The 27,160-nt window shown below is 32.7% G+C and overlaps 1 pseudogene; it reads right to left on the reverse strand.

Moving 5' to 3' along the window:
- Nucleotides 1-3,572: 3,572 nt before the first annotated feature.
- LOC145257924 (tektin-3 pseudogene) lies at nt 3,573-5,397 on the reverse strand (annotated as a pseudogene).
- Nucleotides 5,398-27,160: the final 21,763 nt, after the last annotated feature.

Raw genomic sequence — 27,160 nt, forward strand, 5'->3', positions numbered from 1 at the left:
TTGGATCTATATTAAAAAAACCTTGTTAAACTTTGTGACATATTTCCATTCTATGGAGGTCAAGCGCGAACGAACAGCCCATGATTTTATTACACCTTGTTTCTCCAAACTGAAACATAATTATCAAAGTATATTTACGCAGATATATATGATAAATATTTATTATAGTTTGCACCTATTTCCATTCTATGGAGGTAAGGCACAAACGGAGGCCCAACAATTTTAATATATCATCTCTATTTAAGTTAAGACATATTATCAAAGTATTCTTATGTACATCTATATCAAAAATACTTGTAAACGTTTATTTTTATTATTATTTTTTTTTATTTCCATACTTTGTGGACAAGGCGGGAACGCAGACCCCCCTCCAATTTTAATGAACCACTGTTCTGCCAGATCAAACATACCCATTCCTGTGTCTCGATACATCTATCATTATATGTGATCAGTCTTCTATAATAGTCAACCATATAGAGCCTATTCTGCTCAGACACGCACACGCAGACGTTCAGCTTTATATATATATATATATATATATATATATATATATGTATATATACATATATATATATATATATATATATAATGTACAGTAATTTAGCGTGATCTCTTGGCAAACTAATCGACACCGAAATTGAAAAGCGTTCTAGTTTGTAAGAGATGTATTTGTATAAAATCATATGCACCGACGACATCATTTTTTTTATGAATACTATTAAGAGAAATCGTGGAAAGGGGCATTGAATATAGTGAATAAACATGCCATTTAGTTCAACGTTTGTATGTACATTAATATTTGTATTTTACCTACATAGATGTTTTCTCATCCATCATCGTCCACGGACATACAAACAGCACACAGCTGAATATACTGGATTTTTAAGGCAGCCTGTTCTCGCCATAGGTGAAAAAGACGTATTTTCTTTACTATTGAATATAGAAATTTGAAAATATAAAGCAACAGCGGGTGTACTCAGAAGTTTTAAAGCAACGATTCCATGAGCCATAGTTGTTTCATGAAACATGTTGGCATAAATATAATGCCGGAAAGTGCATAAGCATTCAGCATATACTGTAGCTAGTACAATTATTAAAAAAATTGCTGGGAATATTTTATTAAATATCAGATTTTGTCTAGTTAGGAAAACCTTACCACTTCCACACGAATAAAGCTAAAGCTATCGCATCTAATATACATATACGAAGAACGTTCCAAAGGGAATATCTCATTTTTATTTCGCTTGTATGGATCCGAGGGATTACTAATACTGACTGAAGTTATACATTTTTGACATGAAAATTACATCTCACTGTAACAGATATTGACGGTCGCAGAGTTTAAGAAGGGACACCTTTTCTCGGATTGCGTCAAATACGAAGATGCGTCAGAAAATTCATCGCTGCATAATAAAACGAACTGATAAGCATCCATCGATACCTTTTGAATCTTTTCTAAGCTCTACACAGTTCGGAAAATGGTTCGTCGATTTCATAGTGACAGAGATGTGAGAGCCAAGCAATTTAAGCGCAAAAGCGACTGGCAATAGTACATTGAGAATGGTGATTGTATGTAGGAAAAACACGTCCTTGAGTACAACATTTAGCTCCTTTATGGTAATATTGACTGTCTTATTTTACTTAACGGATCCCCTTTCTGGAAAAAAAAGAAAAAAAGAACAGTCCCAAAATTTGTATATATTTGAACAAAAATAGGCAGAAATTTAATGATAGTTAACATATAGAATATTGTCCGTTTAATTAATTAGTTATTTTATTTTATTTTTTATATATTTTATAACATTATATGTATGTGTATATCAATTAACGACCGACATTAGAATCTCCAGTAAGCGTTAAAAAAGACGTGTGTGTGTGTGTGTGTGTGTGCGTCTATACAATCCAGACAAACAACGTGCCTTTGACCCTGCCTCGAACCTAGAACCATAATAAATATATTAGTCCAAGCTTTTAGTGAGGAGATTCCACTTAGCGTATCACTTACATCTGCTTATCAATCTCCAGGTGTATATGTACGTACGTCTATAAACGAGTGTGTGCGTACCCTGTGTATTCATGGGTACGTGCAGAAGCATATGTGGTAGTGCGCGGGTGTATATGCATGCATATTCACATATGCGACGATGTTCGTCCAATGCAAATTTTAAGGAAAGCCTTAGTTTTAAATACAGGCCACACTAGTTGCTGACTATTCCAATACAAAATGTTGGAAGGGTTATATTCAAATAGATCTTAACGTTATCAGCTATACCCGTGCCTCTCCCGCTGGTAACTCTGTCCGCCTTACATTTATGTTTCCATCATTAACACTGCGGAAGATCGAAGGATCGGTAAAAGATATGTGCTATTGAAAGAAGCATACTTGTTTTTTCAAAATACTTTTTTATTCCTACACGTCAACACATATGAATGAAAAGATATAAACATTCATAAATTTGTGGTAATATTTTTTATTCGTACACCCCCATATATATATATATATATATATATATATATATATATATATATATGCTTTCTTTCTTTTTTCTTCTTGAGCTACTTTTATGTTTATAAAAAAAACAGACATTGTTTTCCATTTGGCTTCGTCTTGTTATTTCCATGTGTCCCGCAACCATACACATTTCAGAGGTGTTTTGAATATAGTTACATTAAATCCTTTTGACATTCCTTTTTCTGTATTGATATTGTTATTACATCTTAGTTTGTCGCCGTCCACCGCAGATATCGTGGCGTAACACAAGGTACATGCATTGCATGCAAGTCACTCAGATATCCAATCGCAAAGTTTGATATGTTCAATAGATGAGCCCAAATTAGGATGATACACTAGTATAGGACTTTCGCTCAGCGGCTACCGTGCCTTGCGTGAACTACGAATGCATTTAATTGTGTGTATATATATATATATATATATATATATATATATATATATATATATATATCATGTAGATACTAATGTTGTATTTTTATGATTAATTTTAATATATTGTATAAGACGTAAAATATATTTGAGGTTCTTTCTTTAATAAATTATTTACATTTTAAACACATATATTTAATTAATATAAAAATTTAAAGGTGTGTTATATTCTTACCTTCAATCACTTATTAATTTCAATTGCAATATTTAATTATGTAATTGTATTTTGATTTATATTTCTATATGAGGTAATATTATTTTAGTGCAATTTATTTCGCACGAAACATCAATGGTTATTTGGCTTCTCATTAGTATCCGTATGATTCCTTGGTTTAGTTGCTTTAGTTTCCGAATAAAACGTTAAAATTTTCATTATAAACAGGAGTGCTTCGTTAATTCAAAAATATTTCGAATAAAATCTTGGGATCAAAATTGTTGTAAAAACCCAGAGTCGCGACTGCAACGCAGATCGTAACAGTTTAAACAGTTATCAGTAACGGATGTGTTTGCTGCTTTTAAATTGATCTCCTAACTAATCCGTTTACACAAAGCGAACTCCTTAAATCACACAGGGCGGGGGTATCATATCTACATACTTGGAAAAGCTTACAATAAACCATAAACAAATCACTATTTTTATTTTTTTTATATTATCCGATATTTATTAAGAAAAAAATCTGATTTTCGAAATAAAAACGCCCCTGCAGTTACTTATCCGGTCTTTGCCTATTTAACATGAGGTCTGATGGTGACTGAAGACTTACCCCGCATATCGGCGACATTGGGAATGTTTTTCTGTAGGCTAGACATTTCTCCCGATCTATGAAAAGCGTGTTGTTCTTGATAGCGAGATTATTTTCTAGAGATGCTTTGAGAAGCAATAGCTCATGCAAGGTGTTCTTCGCACCGATTAGTTTCTTCTGCAGCGACTCCAAAGTATCGTTTATTTCGCCAACCTCCCCGACGAGTTTGTTTTGGGCGGCGTCTTGACAGGCCTCCATATTCATTCGTCGCAGTCGGAAGTCGAGTCGTGTCTGCGCAACTTTCAGCGGTTTTTGTTTGTCCTGGATAGTTTTCTTCATTAGCTCGATGTTCTTGTTCATGTCGAATATCTCCTGCAATATTTTAGACAAATGTGCCTGCGTTTTGTTTTTTGCATCTAGGGTCTCGTTAATTCGATCTCGGAATGCCTGGTTTGTCAAGTTCCACTGGTAACACATTGCATTGCTGCACTCGTTCAGCACGGAGTTTACCTCGTTCCGTAATTGTTTAGAAGCTGCTCTTTGTGTTTGAGATCGCTTGATGTTATTATTTGTGAACTTAAACCATGTTTCCGGGTCTGACTTTGTGTTGTTGATAAGCTCAACTCCATTATGATAAGCCAAACTACAGGAATTATTATAGAGCTGGTGTGCACTATCGTCTATATTTTGAGCTACGAATTTGTTTCCTCCGTCATTCTCTAGTTCGTATTGTGCGGATAAGTTCTGATTAAGCTGCGGATTCAACTTTTCAAGTATGTTACGCATTTTCTCTTGACATTTACGTGTTGAGCTGATCTCATCAATTAGAGCCATCTCAGCAGAATCATGGACCAAGTCTATGCCATGTCGCTTTCCTCGGTTATAAAGACACTCTTCAGTGATACATAGTAGGTCTTCCGACTCTGGAAGCGCCTTAAGTATCATTCTCTTAGCCTCTTTCGATGCAGCGATTTCAGCTAGCATTTCATCTGTTTCTCGGTTTAGTTCCTTTTTCAAAAAAATTATCTCGTTCACTCGTTCGTTCAATTTTCTCCCAACGCCGGTTTGAGCCCGCATGGTTTGGTCGTCCTTGCAGAAGCACAAGTTCTGAATCCGAAGACGTTCAGCCATGTTTCGTAAGTAATCAGATGTGCTGTATGAGGCAGAGTTTGCCTTTTCCCAGTCGTTTGGCGTGTAGCGATGGTCAGATGTGTTCCGATTAGGTTGATGAATAGGGGGAAGTTTCCTTTCTTCCGTAGTGCGGACATGCGTAGAACAACCGGTCGGTTCAACAGTATTTGTGCCACACGCTCGATTCGAGTAAAACTTCGATGATTTATAATATTGGTTGGTATTCCCTAGCAAATCCGTGTTCGAATTCGCGGTAATATCTTTCATCGCTTCATTCTGGCTTGTCTTTGGTAAATGTGCTGAAGATCTCAACACATTGCTTGAATGTGTCGCCGATTGATTTCTATCCAAACTATACATGTTTCTTAGGTTACGTTACTTGTAATTATTGATTACATGTTCACGATCGTTAATGCATTACTAAGCATTCTTATACCTACCACACAAAAATTATTTTTAGGAATCGGGTTCTAGATTTGCAATTCTAATATAGATTTTTCGTCCTTGACTTGTTCAAAATAAAATGTATCTATTTGTTTTTACTACAAAGCACGATTCAGAACGCGCTATCTATATTACGCCGCGTCATAAACTTGCTGACGTCATACAAGTAATGCTTCTATTTAGTTATTCATAGGTTTGCCAAGGATACGTCATATCAAGTTCATTTCCGCTGTTTTTTTTTTTCAGGGTGTAATAAAATATTTAATAGACCTTTAAAATACGCCGGAAAATTATTTTTGTTACTAAAAAAGTCAAAGAGCTACGGCGGCGGGAAGGTCATTATAAAATAGGGGCCCATTGCGCCCTCTATAATGAATCTTTCTACACAGTCAGCACTATTTCAATGTATTTTTTGCCTAAAATTCAATAAGGTTTCTTGGCTTCTGATGCACGTACGTGACTGGGGATGCTTAATAGATTTCACACCGTCAATGTCTGCAACAGGGTATGAAAAATTAATAAGGTATATGTCTTGTTCAGTCAAATTAGTAATTAAATTTATAATACATTCTGCTTTATTCAGTCGGCATAAAGAAAACAGAAGTAGTTGCCTTTGGCATGCCCCTTAAGTTATGCGTTTGCGTTTCGGTGTATTTGTATGCAAGAAGAACCATATAGTTGATTCCACAACTAGTAATATATACATATTACCGCGGTCTAACTATTGCGTAAATGTAAAGGCATTCTATATCTGTATACGTATTTTGTAGATATGGAAAATAATAAAATAATAACAAAAAATATTTAGCATACTAAACCCAATTAATAACTTGTGCTGATTTTCCACTTTCTTTAAATATAGTGTAGATGTAGCTTTTTATTGGCAGCATTTGGTGCTTTTTGTACATTCTATTATCTTAAGCAGTTTATATCATAATCTCTGAACGAGTTAGTTAGACTACTGAAATGTTATATCCATGAAATAAATTATATATTCTAGATTTCGGTCGTATATCAACTCTCTTATCCAATAAAATAAAAATACGTATTCGTATTTATGAAATTCTAAGAAGTTTTAATATATATTTTTATTCATAATTTAAAAATAAATTAACGAAAAGGTGTAACAGCATACATTTAAATGTGTTTAAATACGCGAGGAATTCTTGTTCACGAGTTTTGGTTGATTACAATAATATGCAGATATCAAACATATACTTAGATCGCCTACTAAAACCAGTTGCCGAAATAAAATGTGGTGAGCTATTTTATTTTACATACTGTATAGATTAGTCGACTGGAATGAATTCTACGTTTTAAAAAAGATAAAATTCATTGCAGCCATATGTAATTTTACTCTTTTCTTCTTTTATGTTATGGTATTATTTCCTTTGTTGTAACATATTGCCGAAAGTTCCATTTTATCCTCAACATACTTTACAGGAAGTTTCTACAAGATTCATTAGTTTATTTGCCGTATTGTCGGAGGATGGTTAATGGTGCCATATCCTGACATAATTTTGTGAATCCAATGATTGCTTCTTTTCTGATAGTTAAAAAATGCGTTTTTATACATTTTTTGTGTTTATAGATTTTTTCTCATTTTTACTTTTTCCTCGAGCATTTCATGTAAAAGAACACAGCGAATTTGTTGGGCAATCTATAAATGCGATCTTCTTTTCACACGAGAAGAAAATCACATTTGAATTTAACATTACATGATTGAGATGTGAGTAGGCCTCACAGCACATAGATACTGAAATTTATGCTTGTCTGAATTCTAGTTTTTTTATATGTAAAAGAAAACATGGATTATCACAGCAAACATCATTTCACAGGATAGATTTTTTCCCTTGAAGGTTTAGAACGGAGGCCCTAAATTCATTTATGCAACAGATTTTCAATCGATTGCAGTGAGGTTTTATTGAAGTTTTTTTTTGTGCACAGAACTTGCTCCAATACTTACGAAACTGTTTAAACGCTGCCTTAAGGAGAAGTGCTTTCCGGCTCCCTGGAAGACCTCATCAGTTTGCCCTGTATTTAAGAATTCGGGTGATAAGTCATCTCCCTCTCAGTACAGACCAATAAGTCTCCTGTGTGTCATGAGTAATATGCTGGAATCCATATTAAATAGAGAAATTGTCAACCACCTAAGCAAGGATAACCTTCTTAGTGACACACAATATGGTTTCCGCTCTGCAAGATCTACCGCAGATGTGCTGACTGTTATATCACACAGGATTAGTGAATCTCTTGACAAAGGCTTCCTTTCTAGAGCAATTGCTCTTGACATATCAAAGGCCTTCGACAAGGCATGGCATAAGGGTCTACTGCACAAGATGTCCAGCTCCGGTATAACTGGAAATGGTTTCTCAATCATTAAATCATTTCTCTCCCGTAGGCTCATAAGAGTAGTGGTAGATGGACAAAAATCGGAGGCCTGCAATATAAATGCTGGAGTTGGCAACAACAAAGCTGTAAATGACAAAGTTCTTTCTTATTCTCTCTCCTCTGATTTCGGGCGCGTGGTTCAGTGGGGGAAGATGTGGCTGGTTACCTTTAATGCATCCAAAAACAAACTCCTATCCTTACATCATCAACGCTCTGATCCCCAGCTGGCATCAATTGTGATGGATGGCTCTAGTGTGGGTAAGGCCCCGTGTTTTGACAAGCTTCTGGGTTTGACCTTTACTCCTAATCTGAAATGGAACACGTACATCAAGTCTGTTGCCAAGGTCGCTGGAAAGATGGTGGGATCCTTCTACCGCTCCAGATGATATCTCACTACTGATGCAATTCTCTATCTATATACAAGCCAAGTACGTCCAAGGATGGAATACTGTTGACATATCTGGGCAGGAGCTGCAAAAAACAGCCTATCCTGCCTTGACACAGTACATAATAGACTTCGTGGCTTAGTGGGGGATGCCCTTTTCTCTACCCTGCAACCTCTCTCCCACAGAAGAGACGTTGCGAGCCTATCTTTGTTTTATCGTTATTTCCATGGCAAGTGCTCGTCTAAACTCCAATCTCTGGTCCCCCTCGCCAATCTTTCACGAAAAACACCCGTCTAGCCGAATCCACTGTGAAAAATTTCCCCCACTCTTTATCTGTGCCTAGATCAAAACGTGGATTTCATGAACAAACCTTCTTTTTTAGAACTGCACCCCTGTGGAACTCTGTTCCGTCTGCCTGCTTCCCACCGGACTACAACTTGCATGTGTTCAAATCCAATATTAACAAATTCCTAATGAACCGCCCCCTTAAGTAAACACTTAATCAAATCTCCACAATAACGTAATGTACTTGCAATAACCCTTATTCCTGAGTGGCTTCCGGGTCGTGATAAGTGGTGATCACTGTGTAAAAAAAAAACCTTCTTCCCAATTAGTGAATGGGAGGAGTCAAATACAACAGGGAGTTGCCATGAGAGAATCGTGATTTAATACAGAATTATATCGATCATTTTTTTATATTTTACGGAGATGAAAATATTTATAGGATTGCAATAGTTATTTTCAAGAGTGGATATTTATACAAAATTTTGCTGACATGTCTTATAGCATTCTTTTAGAAATGACTCACCTTTATTATAATAATCTAAGAAATTAATTCTCACATCGCAATTTCCTCTCGGCAAAAGCAAAAGAATCCACAAATCCAAAAGTCATAGTTTTAAAATAAAAATGTATTCATAAGTAATATCAATGAAAGTTTATTTGATTCTGTTATTCTCCTTTTGCAAAACAGTGCCCCGATTTGCCTCTATACACCTGGAGCCTTTAGTTTAATTTCCTTTTGTCGGAATGTTAGTTTGTTGTTCCTCAAAAGGATCCATGGATGTTCATCGTGAAATCGGCGGGAATGTTGGAACCCATAATTAGGCATAATTTGAGCCCCTTATGACTCAAGATTAATTGAGATAAGATCCAACATTTGGTAAATATACATGAAGAGTTATTGAACGTCATCCTTAATTTGGATAGATTCAGCTGGATATGCTGTCTCTTCTTATAGAGATGTGGTCCCTCGTTCACCAACTGTTGGGTGTTCATGAAGGAATTGTTTAGCCACCTCCAGTGGGGAGCTGCTGTATTTGAGTCTATCACCATGCCCAGTTCTGTGTAGACTTAAATAAAAAGAAAACATGATACAAAAGGGCGCCAATTGAATCACCTTACACATTCAAATTTAAACAAATGACATCTGCCGACTAATACGTTGATTTCTGAACAAAGAGGAAGATTACTAATGTATATGAAATTTATCACAATAAATGTTATTTTGCCCTAGAAAAACAATTTCGACTCATGTAATGTTTTGGTATTTTATCCGAATAACACTAGAATACATTAATAAAATAGGTTGGTTCAAGTTTCTATGCATGAGGTACGTGTTTAGTATTATGGAAATTACGTTTTAAATAGTTTACATTTAAAACGTAATTCCTAAAACCTATACAATGAAGATATTCGCGATGTAATTATTCTTTAGTTTGTGAATAAATAGTAATTGAATGGAGCAATGATTTTTTGTGTTTATACAAACGGTATCTGTTTGTTATAATACTGCAATATGAATAGTTTACATTAGAAATATTTTTCAACAAAATACATGATACTTAATCGAATATAGTTGCGAATGCATGAGGTAACATGTCTTGCATTAAATCTTCGGCTCATATATATATATATACATATATGTATATATATATATGTATAGGGAGAATATCAATAAAATAATGATAAATATATGGTGTATAGAGCCACATTATATAGACACAACTACCAACTTTGTTTACAAGTTTAAAATTGGCTGTTTATGGTGTCTGATGTTTTTCTATTTAGTAAATGACATTAATATAGATACTATAAAGAGTTTTCATAAAATCATTTATTATATTCGAACATCAAACGTACTAATGTATAAGACTGACACAGTCGTCTCTAAAAGCACCTCGTGACATATGTTAACACATATTCCGTTAGCAGAGAAAGTTTGCAGTAATAGAAGCGTCAGATTTCTAAAATACTGAATGGAAATGAATATATTTACATTCCTATTCTGAAAGACGTTAATTTAAGTCATATAAGAAGAATTCAGAACAAAATATAAATATTTTTTTTTCTTTTACTGGAGTCCATAACCATTTTTGATCAATCATCAGTAAGGTAAAGAAATTTCTTAATGAGACATTGATATTAGAAAAATGAGTGTTCTATATCTATTTTGAGCTTGGGTTGTGTCGATGCTTTCTGTAATATATGTCACCCATCTCATAGTGATCGTTAGTAATGAGAAAATACCTTAATCAAACTTAATTTCTTAATCTCATTTGCAGGGGTCATTAAGATAATATGTGCGACTGACAATGGAATACAAATAGCCACGAAAATATGTAGGGCGTTTATATTTTAATCAAAATGTCAGCATATATTAATTGTTAAATAAAAAAATATATATATGTATATGCACACACGCCACCCACACACACAGATATATATATATATATATATATATATATATATATATATATATATATATATATATATATATATAATTACATTTATTTACTTCACCAGCTCTTGGCAATATGTTAGTGAAGCTATATTCTCAATGCGCGTATGTTCACTATCTTCTATCTATCCTCTTCTATCTTCTTCTTTCTTCTTCTATCTATCTATCTATCTATCTTCTATCTTCTTCTATATAAATAAAATTAACCCATTTTTCCCGCGTGAGTTTAACCTTAATAGGATTAAAAATCAAGATATTGCATGCAAATGCAATATGCACACAGTGCAGCACAGGATCTGAGGTGTTCTATAAGCCTATTATCCTTACAACTCCTCGATGACCGTACACTCCTACATTTTTCCGGTGTGAGTTCACTGCTAAAATAGGTAAGAATCAATGAAAATTGTAAAATATTTTCTCTCTAATATATTCCTGTTACTCCGGCTCCCAATTAACACCTCTGAAAATGCGTCCACAAGGAACAGTTCGAATAAACACTCGTTTGGAATCGTAAAGGTCTACTTAGTCCATTTTTTTCTTTCTTTTTTTTCGCACTTCTTCCGCTTTTCTCCCATAAAAAAATTAAACTATTACGTCCGATTAACATGATCTTTTTCCCTTTTTGTTTTTTTATTTACCATAGAACGCAAAATGCGGGACTACTCGGATTGTCCATCGGTGTTTACAACTCTAACGGATGGATCTGACTATGAGCTTTGTTTATTACTGCTTCCCACTAAAAAGTTATTATTAAATAAACAAACACTTCATGAGTAAAAGTGTATTATTACAATGCAATGATATTGTGAAATTACTTGCATTTCACTTAAAAACAAAAACAAACAACAACAAATAATGAACGCGCTCAACGTCCGATTAAGATTAGATTGTTATGTTTTGCATTTTTTTAACGTAAAACGCACACTGCAAAAATACTCGGTTTTTACTTCCGGTTTTGACGACTCCAACCGGGGAATCTAACTAAGAGCTTCACTTATTAGTGTTTTCAACTACACATTTTTTTTTTATAACACAGACATTCCATTTTTTATTATTACAACGCTACGGCACGTGACATTAATTGCATTACACTTGAAAATAAAAAAAAATAAACATAAACTGCGCGACTAATCCGTTTTTAGTTCCGGTTTGGACTACTCTAACCTAGGAATGTATGAAAAATTTAGTATTTACATTTATTATTTACATATTTATATCGGGAAATTACTTGTATTCCAATTGAACAACAAAATAAAGAACACGATAAAGATCCGATAAGGATGCGAAAAATATGATTGCTTTTTCTTTACTAAAGAAATCTGCACGTGTTTTAATTAACATTTACGAATGCTTCTTCTTCATTACCGAAATTACATTTACTATATATTTAGTTCAAACATACAAATGACGTTTCTTACGTTACGTTCGGGAAAGTCAGTTCAAACTAAAACACTGTGACACTGTTTCATATAGTTTTTACATTATTTATCCAGAGTCCGCGACGATTTTTCTTCCAAATAGATCGAAAAACACTGTTCTTCCAGATGATTAAACATTTTACATTAAATAAAAACACTAACAAATCTCACCATTACGTACTGCAAGACTACCACTTCTTTTTACATGTTCGCCTTTTTTAATTTTCTTTTTTGGGGAGCCCATTGCTGAACTAAGCCTATAAGAATGATGCATTTTCTCTTTTTATTAGACTATTCCATTAAACCAAATTTAGTCACAGCAACGCGTGGCAGGGTACAGCTAGTATAACACTATCTTATCTCAGTAGTTTTATGCAGGTTATATCTAGCGAATATTGTGTTAGTTAATATTTTAGAATTTAATGGAATACACAACAGATAAATGCAAATGTAATATTGTGAGATTTAAAAAATACACAAAAATAAATTTCGGCCGGATCCGGAACAAGGAAACGAACAGTTTTAAATATGATTATATATATATATATTAGGAGAAATGATAATTTGTGAAAACCTCAAGAAAGTGTTCAATATTATTGCAGAGCACATATGTTTTATTTATTTGTTATTACCGTTTTGTCTGTTTAGAAACTAAACGGATAAAACGGTAATAAATACACACACAACCACACACACGCACACACACACACACATATATATATATATATATATATATATATATATATATATATATATATATATATATATATAAGAACATAGATACATGGATGTGTTTCTGTCTCTTTCTGTGTTACTGCTGGTCAAATTAAACTTAAATTAACGGGAGCTACTCGTTGTACACTTAAAATAAAAACTTAAATTAACAGGAGCTAGTAATTAAAACTCATGTTTGATAAGGGGATTTACGCGAACGTGCATATGTAATCTAGATGAACCTCAAAATGTTAATTTCAACTTTCTGACATTTTTACTTCTTTCTGGTTATGCCCAAATATACTTAATTTTAAAATCGTTTAATATTATACTTAGGAGGCATGCCATATGTAACAACTCTGGTGATACACTCTTTTAACCAGCGTACTCCTTACGTTCTAGTTTCATAGTCTTTTATTATAATTATAATTCATCGGTGCACATTCTTCTTCATTACAGAAAAAGTGGACATGGATTTTAGCATTTTATTCTCACCTTGGAAGTATTATAATATAATTAAAATTCACACGTTAAAGCAGGGTGTTACCAATATCTAGTTTGCTTACTGCAGTATGAAAATAGGTATGGCAGTGTAAATATAATTTACTATCTTGGATTCCCTCTAAAGAAGTTGTTTAGAAGTATATCTTTTGCCCAGTTTTACTGTCTGAAATCTTGATTTAGGAATGTCATTCATCACTGCCAAAGCTTTCGGTCAAGGATTTGAATAGACATTAATGTAGAAGGGTTTAAATGTAGGGATCAGTCAAACTAATGCACAGCAAGTGATTGATCACCAATATTCTTATCGTTTTATGTCCTTATCAGAGTACGTATGTAAGTGTTGCGGCAGTCTATTTATGTAAACCCATTATACATATGAAGTATTTCAGAACAAGTACTACAACAAACACTAAGAGCTACATATAATCCTTACAGTTTTGAAAGAGACACTTACTATGTAAATTAAATAGTTTCCTTCAATTAATTAGTTATGCTGTAATGGGGTTAACTCCTTCTACTGTAACATATAAAATGGATCTGATGATGAAACTCAATACACATAGATTCCTGTCGATAACTATATTTTATGAAATTTATTCCACTTACTCAAGGTAGAAGTTTATTATTTCTATGTACCACGCGTGACTGTTTAAGATTAAGGCTATATACATTTTTTGTTGTTAAGCCCCGGTAGTTGGTTGCAAAACAGGCATGCGATTTAACCGTGAATCTAAGGAACATTTTCATGCACTCTACAGTAATATCTTATCATATTGTTTCTTCTGTTAGTGACGCAGAAGTATAAATTAAATTGAAAAAATTAAAAAAAAAAAAGCTGTGTTCAATAATTTAGTTTTTTACCAAATATATTTAATCAACACAATTATTATGAAGCAGTGATGCAAGACTTATATAATATTGTGGACATAAAGGCCAGTTTCTATCGTTCATTTAAAGTTTCACGCATATTAAACAATTTCCGGTTCTTGAACAATACATAATTGAATGTTTATTCAGAGATTATATCAGTTTAAACAATTGTATACTGTACATAAAACAGTTATATCCTCGACTGTAGAGTGGAGAGATTTACTTTTTCGATCTAAAGCGAAATAAGACGCGTTTTTGTTTAATCTTGTGCATCCATCAACTCGTGTTTTGGAAAAAAAAAACTTAAATTTAGTTAACTGGTAAATTGTCACCTATTTTATATTGCTCCATTTTTTTATTTGTCAAAATTTTATGATTTAATTTTTTCTTAAATTAGCATGCCATAAAAAGCATCCATTATAACCGTATGCACAAACGACTAGGGCGTATCATTAACTGTAAATGTTATTATATACAATAATTACGTAAACTATCAAATATTGTAACTTATTCTCTCCTAATAATTAATGATGTCTTACAATAGTTGATTAAATTATTCTTATTGCCTATTCGATAAATTTAATCATTTGCAACCCCTTATCAGAGAAACAACTTGCCTGATTTAAATAAATTCTCCGATACAAAATATTGAAAAAATAAACGATTACGGTAAATTTAAATGAAATGTGAGCATTTGATTAGACACTGACTACCAATAACTACAAAATAGGTTTCCATAATTATGTAAAACAATAACATTTGCATTATTTAAAGCAATTGAATAATTAAAATTTAAAACAAATTTTTTGATACTTAAATGATATTTTAAATCCAACATGTTTTCAATAGTGACCGTATATCATTTTAATGTTTATTTATATTCTTAGTCAATTTGAAGTGCTTGTAAATTTAATGCTTATTAAAAAATTATTTTAAAAATAAGTACAACTAACGAGCTGTTTTATGAACAAAAATATTATAAAATTGGCGATATATATATATAAATATCAACATTTGTTACGGCAGAAAATCTCAGGAGAATTGCTTCAAATCAATATGTGAGCAATTTTTATTTAAAAAAAAAACATGTGAAGGTCATCCACTGGGTTCATTACTTTGTATTTTAATGAGAGTCTCTTTCACCGACTTGTTTAATAATTCAAGTGTGACGCGTTCTTTCTGCTTTAGTTTCAGCATATCTAATAGAGCAGGTTTATGTTCGTACGATATTTAAATGCCAATTGAGCATACAAGGAAATAAAAACTATAAAACGGACTTTGTGTTGCATAAATATGGTTTCACCTCGTAAAAGTATACAGGAATTTTACAACTATACTACGAAATGTTCAGTAGCATTTTAAAATTACATGTACGGCCCGCTGTTTATAAACCATCTTATAAGAACGAACAACATTGTTCGTTTTATGTTTGAACGCATTTATCCTTCCATCCAAGTACATACACTGATATGTGAATTAGCATATACATCTCGTGTAAACGCGCTGAATAAGTATGGAAATATTGAGCGTAATGCCGTACATGCTAAATGTAAAAACAACAAAACCTGAAGCGATAGTTCTTTTCTGAACAATGTTTCCTTTGAAATAGCAAAACACAATATGACAAAATAAAACCCGAATAGCACTAAATTACAACTTGTCTATTGTAAAGACCCTACATATCGATTACGTTATATTCAAATCGTGCCATGATTAAACAATTTGCGTTTAGAATACTCTTAATGCTACGTATTTCATTGATTTGGAAGCAGTTAGATTTCGAGAACCCTAATAATAAGCACAGTAAAAGAAACGATGTTTTATCAACACTGGTTAACTCTCGATGGAAGAGGCACCTGTAAATAAACGGATAAAAAACCTCGAGTTATTTTGTTTTTCGGCAAAAGCTCAATTGTTAATAAAAAGAATAATGTGATTATTTGTAGAGTCGTAAACACTAAATTTCATTTCTAATTATATGCCACAGTACAACATTCAACATATGAGTTTTGTAATGAATTTTATTTTTAATTAAAATATCGCCAAATGTTCAATAAAAAGAATGTATTTTTTGTAGTTCGGACTCCAAAACTGTAGCATTAAATAATTTTCAATCTGTCAAAATTGAAAAAGTATTAATACTTTTTGGAAATATAATATGTTAATGCAAAACAACTCATGATATTAATTTATTTTAATTTCCTAACATATCTAAAACATTGCTTTTAATTATTGATAATAAACGAGGCAGTAATCATATGCGCTTGTTTGTGTGTTAGTTTCTGGTCATATTTTATGTCTGGAAAAATAAAGCCTTAGAAATTGACGCAAGATAACGTATTACTATAGCGTTTCCTAATTGTCTTAAAAAAACACCATTCCTTGCCGTTACAATATCTCGGGGCATACTTTTTAATCGATATTTAGTAAACAGCATAAAAGGAAAATAAGAAAATAGAAAAAGTTTCGGGAATACCCGTTCAAAATTCACCCAGGCAGTTAGTAGTAGTACCAGGCATATTGCAATAGCCATATATATATATATATATATATATATATATATATATATATATATATATATATATATATATATATATATATATTATTGTATGTATAAGTACATAGCTATATAGAAATAGGTTGGACGAGATAGCCATACGCACACATATACATCTATAATGTTGGTTAAAAAATAATGTCGTTTTTGACGTTACACTATACATAAAAACGCCATTATTTTTGCACAAACCTAATACATAAATACGCACACACACACACACACACACACACATATATATATATATATATATATATATATATATATATATATATATATAGTTATATAAATTTGCACTGTTGTATAAATGACACAGGCATTTCCTGTTCGTGAAACCTCTCTAGTTCAATTTGCCATTATTCGGAGCTGGTAGTATGAATAAATAATGCGTTGCTTAAGCAGATCATTTCAGTTATAATCAACTGTTATTATTATTTTCTTTTGCTTTAGAATGACGTTTATTTGTGTGTGTGTGTGTGTGTGTGTTACATGTAATTTCATAACGTAGCTAGACAACGTTTTATTTTATGTTGCCCATCTTATTCGCCTTTTCCTTCTTTTTATTAAAGGTTGTCGAATCTGCTTTAGTTGCTCGTTTACATTTTATTTTTAAAAGAGTTTAAATAAAACGTATTGGCTGATAGTTACGTTTTACAGCCAAACCGTTTCCTCATCACCTTGTCTCATTTCTCTCAGTAACTTTTTCGTTATATTTAAACATTTTAATTTTCATGCATAGTATATTCTAACTATCTATTTAATTTCTCTGTATAGATAATACGTGTTTATACCTTGAAATACCACAGAAGTTATTTTTTTAATTAAACATCGATATATATATATATATATATATATATATATTATTGTATGTATAAGTAGATAGCTATATAGAAATAGGTTGGACGAGATAGCCATACGCACACATATACATCTATAATGTTGGTTAAAAAATAATGTCGTTTTTGACGTTACACTATACATAAAAACGCCATTATTTTTGCACAAACCTAATACATAAATACGCACACACACACACATATATATATATATATATATATATATATATATATATATATATATATATATAGTTATATAAATTTGCACTGTTGTATAACTGACACAGGCATTTCCTGTTCGTGAAACCTCTCTAGTACAATTTGCCATTATTCGGAGCTGGTAGTATGAATAAATAATGCGTTGCTTAAGCAGATCATATCAGTTATAATCAACGGTTATTATTATTTTCTTTTGCTTTAGAATGACGTTTATTTGTGTGTGTGTGTGTGTGTGTGTTACATGTAATTTCATAACGTAGCTAGACAACGTTTTATTTTATGTTGCCCATCTTATTCGCCTTTTCCTTCTTTTTATTAAAGGTTGTCGAATCTGCTTTAGTTGCTCGTTTACATTTTATTTTTAAAAGAGTTTAAATAAAACGTATTGGCTGATAGTTACGTTTTACAGCCAAACCGTTTCCTCATCACCTTGTCTCATTTCTCTCAGTAACTTTTTCGTTATATTTAAACATTTTAATTTTCATGCATAGTATATTCTAACTATCTATTTAATTTATCTGTATAGATAATACGTGTTTATACCTTGAAATACCACAGAAGTTATTTTTTTTATTAAACATCGATATATATATATATTAGCGGTTGTTAATTGCCGACGGAAAAAACTTTCTTGAGATGAGGATATTTTCTTAGGAACATTTTACTTCAGTCGAATGTTGAACGGTCATTGGCGGCAAAGCTGGAGGAGACGGGGTAGAAGAAATAATTTTTTAGGGTTGACATTTTTTACACACGGTTTACTACACTCGATCTTTTTTACCTGTCGTTTTTCTGTTTGGTGTGTTTGAAAATATATTTGTTTGTCAGCTTTTGTTTTGTTGTTTAGTCGCTTTCTTCCAATTCGAATGTCGTCTGCCCCCATTTTGATAGCGCTTTTTCATTTGCTAATCAAACTCCCAGAAATTGAATTACAAAAAATAATAAATAAATAAAAAAATAACTACTTCGAGAATAAAGTTCCCTCTTTAATATCACATTAAAAATTACTAAAAACATAAAAGAAAAAAAAATAAATGAAAAGTCGAGTTAGCGTTTCAACAGTTGAACAATGCTCAGCTGACACCGATGATTGTCGGGAATTTATGTGAATTTGGGTAAAATTTTCTAAGGTACATATATTTTAATCCAAACCAAATACAAAAACTCAATACACACATAATGAAATGCAGAGTTGATTATAAGAGGGGAAAAAAACAACAACTATGAGTTGAAATTTTCCATCAACTTAATTGTTCGACTAAATACTCCAAAAAAGCAATTTACAAAGTCCTTATTCCACGGAGATTCAAATAATTCTATTCTTGATAATCTTCTCACTAGAAGACAGAAAGGAATGGAATTCGAGAAGTCTGGAAGATATCTGACTGGAAAATATTGGAGAAAGCAATGCCAACAATACTAGCCTGGGTGCACGCCGTTGGCAGGGGGTTGTATGTGTGTTGCTAAAAAAAGCTATAATAGGCAGACAGACTCGAACACATGAAGCGAAGGCGAAGAAGAAAGTAGAAGTGTGTGTAAGGTTTTTGGTTGAGCAAAAATAAACATAAAACTGCGAGCAAAACAACAAAAAAATAGTGGCAGGCAGGCTCGGACCCGTACTGCCAAGGAGGAACAGAAAGTGAAAAAAAAAATGACACGTTAGCTATTGTGCCCATCGAGAAACCGGAAATGACGTAGATTTAAATTTAAACTAAACACTCGAATAGAAGCGATGAGCCTCGAAAATATAAGCGTAAAAAGCGACCACTCTCTGTAGAAAAGTTCCCAGCTGAGTGTGAAGCAATTGTGTTTTGCCAATTTTGATACTTGTTGTCGAACGTTTAAGGCAACACACACAAGCAAACATGCATACATGCATTTAAACAGAGAGGTGAGATTTATAGTATAGATGATTGTGCTAACGATAATTATATTAAGATTTGACAATACACCTTAAATAACAATATTCCACTAATTAATTAAATAATACTAGCTATATATTGTAATTTATCCGAATGCAAGTTGCCATGATATGTACTGTTAGAAACAAATCAAAGTATCGAAATTTAGTTCACTGAATTATGAAATAATATCGATTTTAATTGTGTATATTTAAAATTGAACATAGCTTTAATTACATTTTACTTACTGTCATAGGAGAACATATTTTCTCCTATGATTGGATTAAGAAATATATAAATATTTCTTATAATATAAATATGTTTATTGATATATTAATTAAAACATAAAGACGTTTCTAGAATGTCGTTATTCATAAAAATAAATAATAATCGGCGTCTATAAATATAAAAAGGCGTAGAACGCCTTTTTGTTCTTTTTTGGAGTCTCTAGAAGGTTCCAGGAAATTCTTAAAAAACTCATATAAAAGAAACGCTATTGGTGGGTAAAGTCAGTTCGTGACATATTTTTGGGGTGCACACATAGGCAACCTACGTCCGAATTCCGGCTTCCTCATAAAGGCCGTAAAAAACAAAAATTTCACTGAAGGAAGAACTGCTGTCTGGTAAAGTTTTTATTTATTCTTTGAGTTTGTTGACCGAAAAGCACATATACGTATAGAGCAAACCATTTCAAAACACAATACATAAAGAAATACTTTCTTTATGATCTAAGGGAGATAATTTATTAGCGAGTTGTCGCCCTTCAAAAATAATAATCTTTTCTTTTTTTTCTTGTTAATTTATTTTTTTAATAAATTTCTTTTTCATTAAATCTTTTTCTTTTGTTTTAATTGTATTGCATGTGGGTGCTGATAAATCCCTAGAACATACGAGCTATGATCAGCACACATATGTAATACTTACAAAGAACACTTTAATTACATTTTACTTACAGAGAACACTTGTTTATTTTATCAAATTATTTGGGGTTAAAACGCGAATGCAACATATTTCAACGCTAAGTTAATTCCAATTACGCGTTTGTTTACGTATGCTAGATTAATACGAACTCTCTTGTAAGACGTAACTCACTATTATCATTGGAAAAATGTTATCCCTTATCTCAGCATGTTAACTAAGTAAGATCAGTTTTTATTTCGGATATGATTTGGACACAAAACCTTGTGTTATGTAACTAGAACCACTAGTCCGGTCCAGGCTTAATTATCATATTACTCGAAAGAATAGAAAAACAAAACAAAAAGAACAAAGAGGCAGATAATAGTTCAAAGAAGTGTAGTAAGGTTTATCAACATTTATATACGTATGAAATGTAATGCTCTAAGGTTTTGATGAAAGAAGAATAAGAATGAGATTCCTTTAAATTAAACACGAGAAATTAGCAAAAGCAAAATGAGGAAGTATAAGAGAGAGCTAGATAACTAATCACAAAAAAGATACAAAATAAATAAAATTTAAATGAGTAAAACATTCAATATAATGCAACTATAACAGATTTATTCGTATTGTACTCCTCAGAAGTATAATAGAAAAGCGAACGTTTCATGCGAAATAGTAAAAATATATATATATGCGCGTGTGTTTTTTTTTGTGTTTGTGTGTGTATTAGAGTTGAGGAATAAAAGATATACCAAACTTTATTATATGATGGAAACAATATGAAAAGTTAAGTGGATACTTAATAAAAACATGTTTAGGCATGGCATTTCGAAGATTGGAGGTGGTATGATGTGCCCCTCACTTCAAACCACAACAAAGACTATAAGCGTAGTCAGAAAAGTTTTCTGAAACAAAAAACAAAAAAAAAACTAGAGCATGTTTGGCTTCTTTTCGGTGCTGCAGCTTGTTGAGCAACTTGAAGGTTGTGACAAGCCTAAGGTTATTTGTCTTCCCATTCAATGCCTGGCTTGCATGGCGCCTATAAAGTCTACAATTCATGTCCTCCAGCACACATGCATTCACTGTTGTGTGTAAGACGCATAAACTCCTGGGCCTATCGATGAACTCTTTTTGCCCGAGTTTTCTCTGACACTGTCCTCGAATTTGGGATTCTGCTGAACTATCTCCAACGGTTTACCAAGAGTTACACAAGGTGCAGAGTCGATGCAAACCTTCTGAAGCGAACCCTTTCTCTCTTTGGACATTTGGGCTGTCTCCGGGTCCTGCTGACACACACAGTCTGCCAGCGGCCAACTGATTTCACCAGAGGATCACCAAACTCCAAGGGCACTTTGTTGCTGACTTGAAAGATGTGAGGTTGCATGAAAAATCCCTTACTTGAAACCACACGAAATATCTTAACCGTAGCCACAAACATCCAGATTAACGTTTTCATTGTGGTGGCATTTTCATTGTGGTGGCAATGCCCCTGTTATCATAACTTATGTCGGTGATCAACATGATTTATGTAGCGGCGCATCTCCAATGTCGTTCGATGCACATCATGTAAAATTTAAGAAAAGATCCAACGGCTGATATACCTCTTGGGATTTGTACATAACCAGCCAGTTGTAGACGGTTTGTATCAAACAAAGAAAAACAATTTTAATGAGCAAAAATGGAATCGTGTCGCCTTTTCTAGAGTGAAAAAATATTAGTAAACGCTGTATAATACTGCATTTTACGCGAAAAATCCTCATAAAAATATTGATTAAAATCCATTAATGATTTTTATTCTAGAATATGTAACACGTAAAATGCTCTAATTAAACACTTTTCCAGGAAGACTATACATTGAGAGTGACCATTGTATGAAACGCGCGCTCTTGGCGCCCATGGACAGACCCATCGTGCTGGAGTAGCAAAAAATGCATTGAAAATTGAAAACGTATTTGGATTAATAGATCCTCGAGCAAAAATAGTCGCTCTTTTCGACTGTAATAAAAATACATATTTTCACTAAAACGTATGAGACTAATATGATTTTATCCACATTAATTGCCATAATTTAGTCAAATAAATTGTGTTTGTTTATATTAATGTATTTGTTATATATGCATATATGTGTGTATATATGCCTATGTGTGTATATATATGTATATATATATATGTGTATATATATATATGTGTGTATATATGCCTATGTGTGTATATATATGTATATATATATATGTATATATGTATGTGTATATATGTGTATATATGTATGTGTATATATATGGGTGTATATATATGCCTGTATATGTATATAAATACGTATATATGTATGCATATATATGTATATGTTATAAGTTAAGAAGCATCAATAAGACGTTCAAAAAATAGTGGACAACCCTAACCTTATGGTTCCAGCAGATAAAACTATGATTATTTACAGTATGAATTTTCAAATATATAACAATCTAAGTATAAGGAAGCAACTGAAGATGATCTATTTAGAATTTCTTTATTTGGATGAAAAATTGTGATAAAATGAACATTCAGGATAAAATAGAGGTTTATACCCCACTTAACCCTCGGTTTTTTTATTGAAGGACCATAAACCGGACTTCAATAATAAACCCAGTATTAGACTTATTGCTCCATGCGAATCTGACATAGGTAATATCAGTAAAAAGATACTAGACAGAATCATACCAACCTTAAAATAAAAAATTGAGCACAATGTATGGATTATCCGCGTGAAGTAATCAAGTGGTTTGATAGATTCCCGAAAAAACAAAAAAGGTAAATTGATCATGTTTGTACATGCATGCCTAATACCATTCAATTGCTCCTATACTATTGGAAAAAAACACTTAAACTAGCTGAAGAGGAAACGGATTGACAAATTTGGAAATTGAAATTATAAAAATAGCTAGAAAAACCTTAATCAGATACAACGGGGAACTGTGGACAAGAAAGGATAGAGAGGGGCATTTTGACGTCAGAATGGGTCCCGGACTCTACGTTGATTACTGACTTGTTAGGCTTCCACTTTCTAAGGAAGATGACGGGGAAATCCCTGGTTTAAATGGGGGGGGGTTATAGGGATAACGCATTTTATAGTTAATTCTAGGGATCGCATTACGGAAAAATCAATAAAAAAATATCAGAAGTTTTTTTTAGGAAATAGGATTAGAGATAACAATACACAGCAATTACAAGAAAGTGAACTTTCTAGATGTTACCCTCAATTAAATTATAACACATATAAACCCTATCACAAACCCAACCAGAAAATATTCTACATAGATTACCAATCGAATCATCCGAAGTGTATGAAGAAGGTGCTTATCCTCAACATTTCTAAAAGAGTTTCCGAACTTTCTGAGAATGAGTCTTTTTAAAAAAGCAAGGTATATTACAATGAAGCTCTTCTGAGATCGGGATACAATGGAATAATAGAGTACAAGAGGACGAATAACAGTAAGAACAACAAACCTAACTGCAAAATATCGTATAACATGGCAATGAGAAAGAAACCGAAGATTAATAAAGAATGCGTTAATAAGGATAAAAGAATGGGAATGGAGGGAGTAATAATAACAGCGGAAGAGGTAATGTCGAGGCGGGTACCATTAATAAAGAAGTAGACGAAAGAGACAGGTTTGGTTCAATCCGTCGTTCAGCGAGCATATCAAAAACAATATACCTAGGGCATTTTACGGAATAATTAATAAAAACTTCCCTCCAGAGAATAGATTAAGCAAAATAATTAATAGAAACTCAGTAAAATTATCTTTCTCGATACCAAACAAATTAACTAACACTACAATGATCTCCAACAGGAGGAAAATCAGCAAAATCAGGATAATAACGAGTTAGAATCGAATGAAAGTGTCTTAGACAAAAATGTAACTACAGAATACCTGGCAATTTACGTTGGGTGGTAAAGGATTTACCTTAGAATAGTATATAAATGCGAGATTAAGACCGATATTACTAAGAAGATATATATATATATATATATATATATATATATATATATATATATATATATATATATATATATATATTGGGGCCACGGTTGCGTTTTTAAGGAAAGATACAGAAACCACATAGTTTCCTTCAAAAGGGAACCAGAGATGGACACTAATAGAGGAGGTGTTATCGATAGCAGGGGGGTACAAGAATCAACATTAGTAATAACAGGAGGAATACAACTACATTAGGGGATTGGGTCATGGAACTTAATAGAAACAATAAAGATTTTGAATTGAAATGGTCAGTAGTGGATATAGGGAGTAAGTATAGATCTGGAAAATCAAAACGGTGCAATCGTTGTCTAGTGGAAGCCTTCTACATAGTAAATTCTAAAGAATAACTATTATATAAAATGCTCGATGCTATGCAGGGATGTATTCACATGAATAGGTTTTTCCTATCACGTGTTAAATACAGCTGAGGTAAAAACGTTCTGTAACAATAAAGATCCTTGTGTACAACGCCAAATTTTAATGTAGAGTTAAATAGCATCGAATAATGTAGTCTAAACGAATTATCCAAATCTAGCAAGCAATACCGTTTCTATTATTGTACACTGTATAAGACATATAGATAAAGAATAAGGCTTACCTAAGATTAGCAATATTGTTCCATAACCGGGAGCACATTTTTAGTCGTAGTAGTATCGATGGTGAAATGTGGTACCTTTTTCAGATCAATAAAATAACTTAAAAATAAACTAGCAATAATAAAATATAGCAATTACAGAGTTGGAAATTAATTGACAGCATTCTCTGATAAGTAAAACTTGAAAACTCCCTGTTTGTTTAAATTAATCTTGTTCTAAATTTTTTTATCCAAAAATGCAAGGGTAAACACCACTTTCATCGGAGTAAAACACACTTGGAGCTTAAGACTGGTGTTATTATGACAATAATTATTAATGGGATATATATAGTGTTTTATGTAGGTGTCAAAGAACACACTTCAGGAAGTGTAATTTTTGTTCTGGACCAATGAATACCCCCAGCAGATTATGGATGGATGGCAGATGACCCATGAGTATATAATCAACTTCAGGATTACAGATATACTTAAAATCTTAATTTGTTGAATAAGCTAGCTTAGCCTTTACTGTATCTGTTTAATTTATCAATAAATCATAGACACATTTTAGGGTTTACCAAACTAGAAACATCAAACGGTCGTGGTTGTCTCCCTTTAACTCTCATGAGTACCTACAACAATCTTGGTTTCCCATGATTTCAGCGGATTTAAAAAAAAAATAATAACGAAGGGGAGTATCTCCCTTCGTAGCTAAGGACACCCGATAATCGCTACCCCAAAAGTTGAGAACCTTAAATGATAAATGAGGATCAAATACGCCTAATGTAATTTTGGTCTTTATTTTTCTAATAAATAAAATATACAACTTAAATGGTCTTAAATCTAAGAAATAAGATAGCCGATATTTTTGTAAACAAAGAATCAAGCATTCGTCGAATACTGCATATGTATTTGATAAGCATTAGCTTTTTAAAAAATGTTCAAGTACTGTTGAACAAAATTCAGTTACACTATGCACTATATTGTGACACTTTGGCTTAAAAACATAAGACTACTAGGGGTATTGCCCGGCAGTTCCCGAGTGTTTGGAGATGCGTGTTGAGCAAAAAAAGTGATAGTACGCAGTCTCAAATCCGTAACACGAAATAGGCAAGGAATGTGAAAAAAGAGGATACTGAATTAAAGGAGTTCCTAATAAATTTTTGGCCCGGGTGGAGGATAGAGGCACAAGGAAGAAATAAAAAAAATAAAAAGAGAGAGAGAGAGGTGGAATCGATCTTGAAAACGTAAGGTAATTCATTTTCCTCGTTAACCATTAGGCCAAAGTAGATAGAAAATTGAATGAGTTGGTAATTTCCTTACGAATCATAGGAGTCGGCGCCGAAATTAAAGTTTTTAACCTGACCGAGGGCCAGTTAAGCTTTCCGTTTCTGTTGTGTTATTTATATGCTTTTCTACGAAAGAAAATAAGGCAAAAGGTAATGTATAATGTAGGGGGAATCTCGGCTTCCCACCAAAAGGGAGAACTCTGGCAGAATCCTAATAGATAGAAATTGTCTCAGTATGAATGGTTTCCCCTATGTTGAGCAAGCTTCAATTACAGAACAGATAGTACCCGGCCTAAAGGTCAGGCGGTAGTGTTTGCTTCGATTAGTTTTGCCTTATTTATACGTTAAAGACAAACAAAAACTCGAAAGGGGGGACATTTTTAAAACTCGATCAAAAAAAAAATAGGGACGATGTTTGTGTGCGAATCTTAGATATTACGATCTAGGAGGTATGAGACAACTTCTCCTGGAATGTAACCGACGCGAGAACCCTCAGCCAAAAAGCCTCTTTTGGACATACACATACACTCGTGCCCATTTTGCCTTTTATATATTGGAAGAACCTGAGTGTTCAGCGTTGACC

Source organism: Euprymna scolopes, chromosome 3 (genome assembly GCF_053919585.1).
Source record: "Euprymna scolopes isolate OS-2025 chromosome 3, ASM5391958v1, whole genome shotgun sequence".
Lineage (NCBI taxonomy): Eukaryota > Metazoa > Mollusca > Cephalopoda > Sepiida > Sepiolidae > Euprymna > Euprymna scolopes.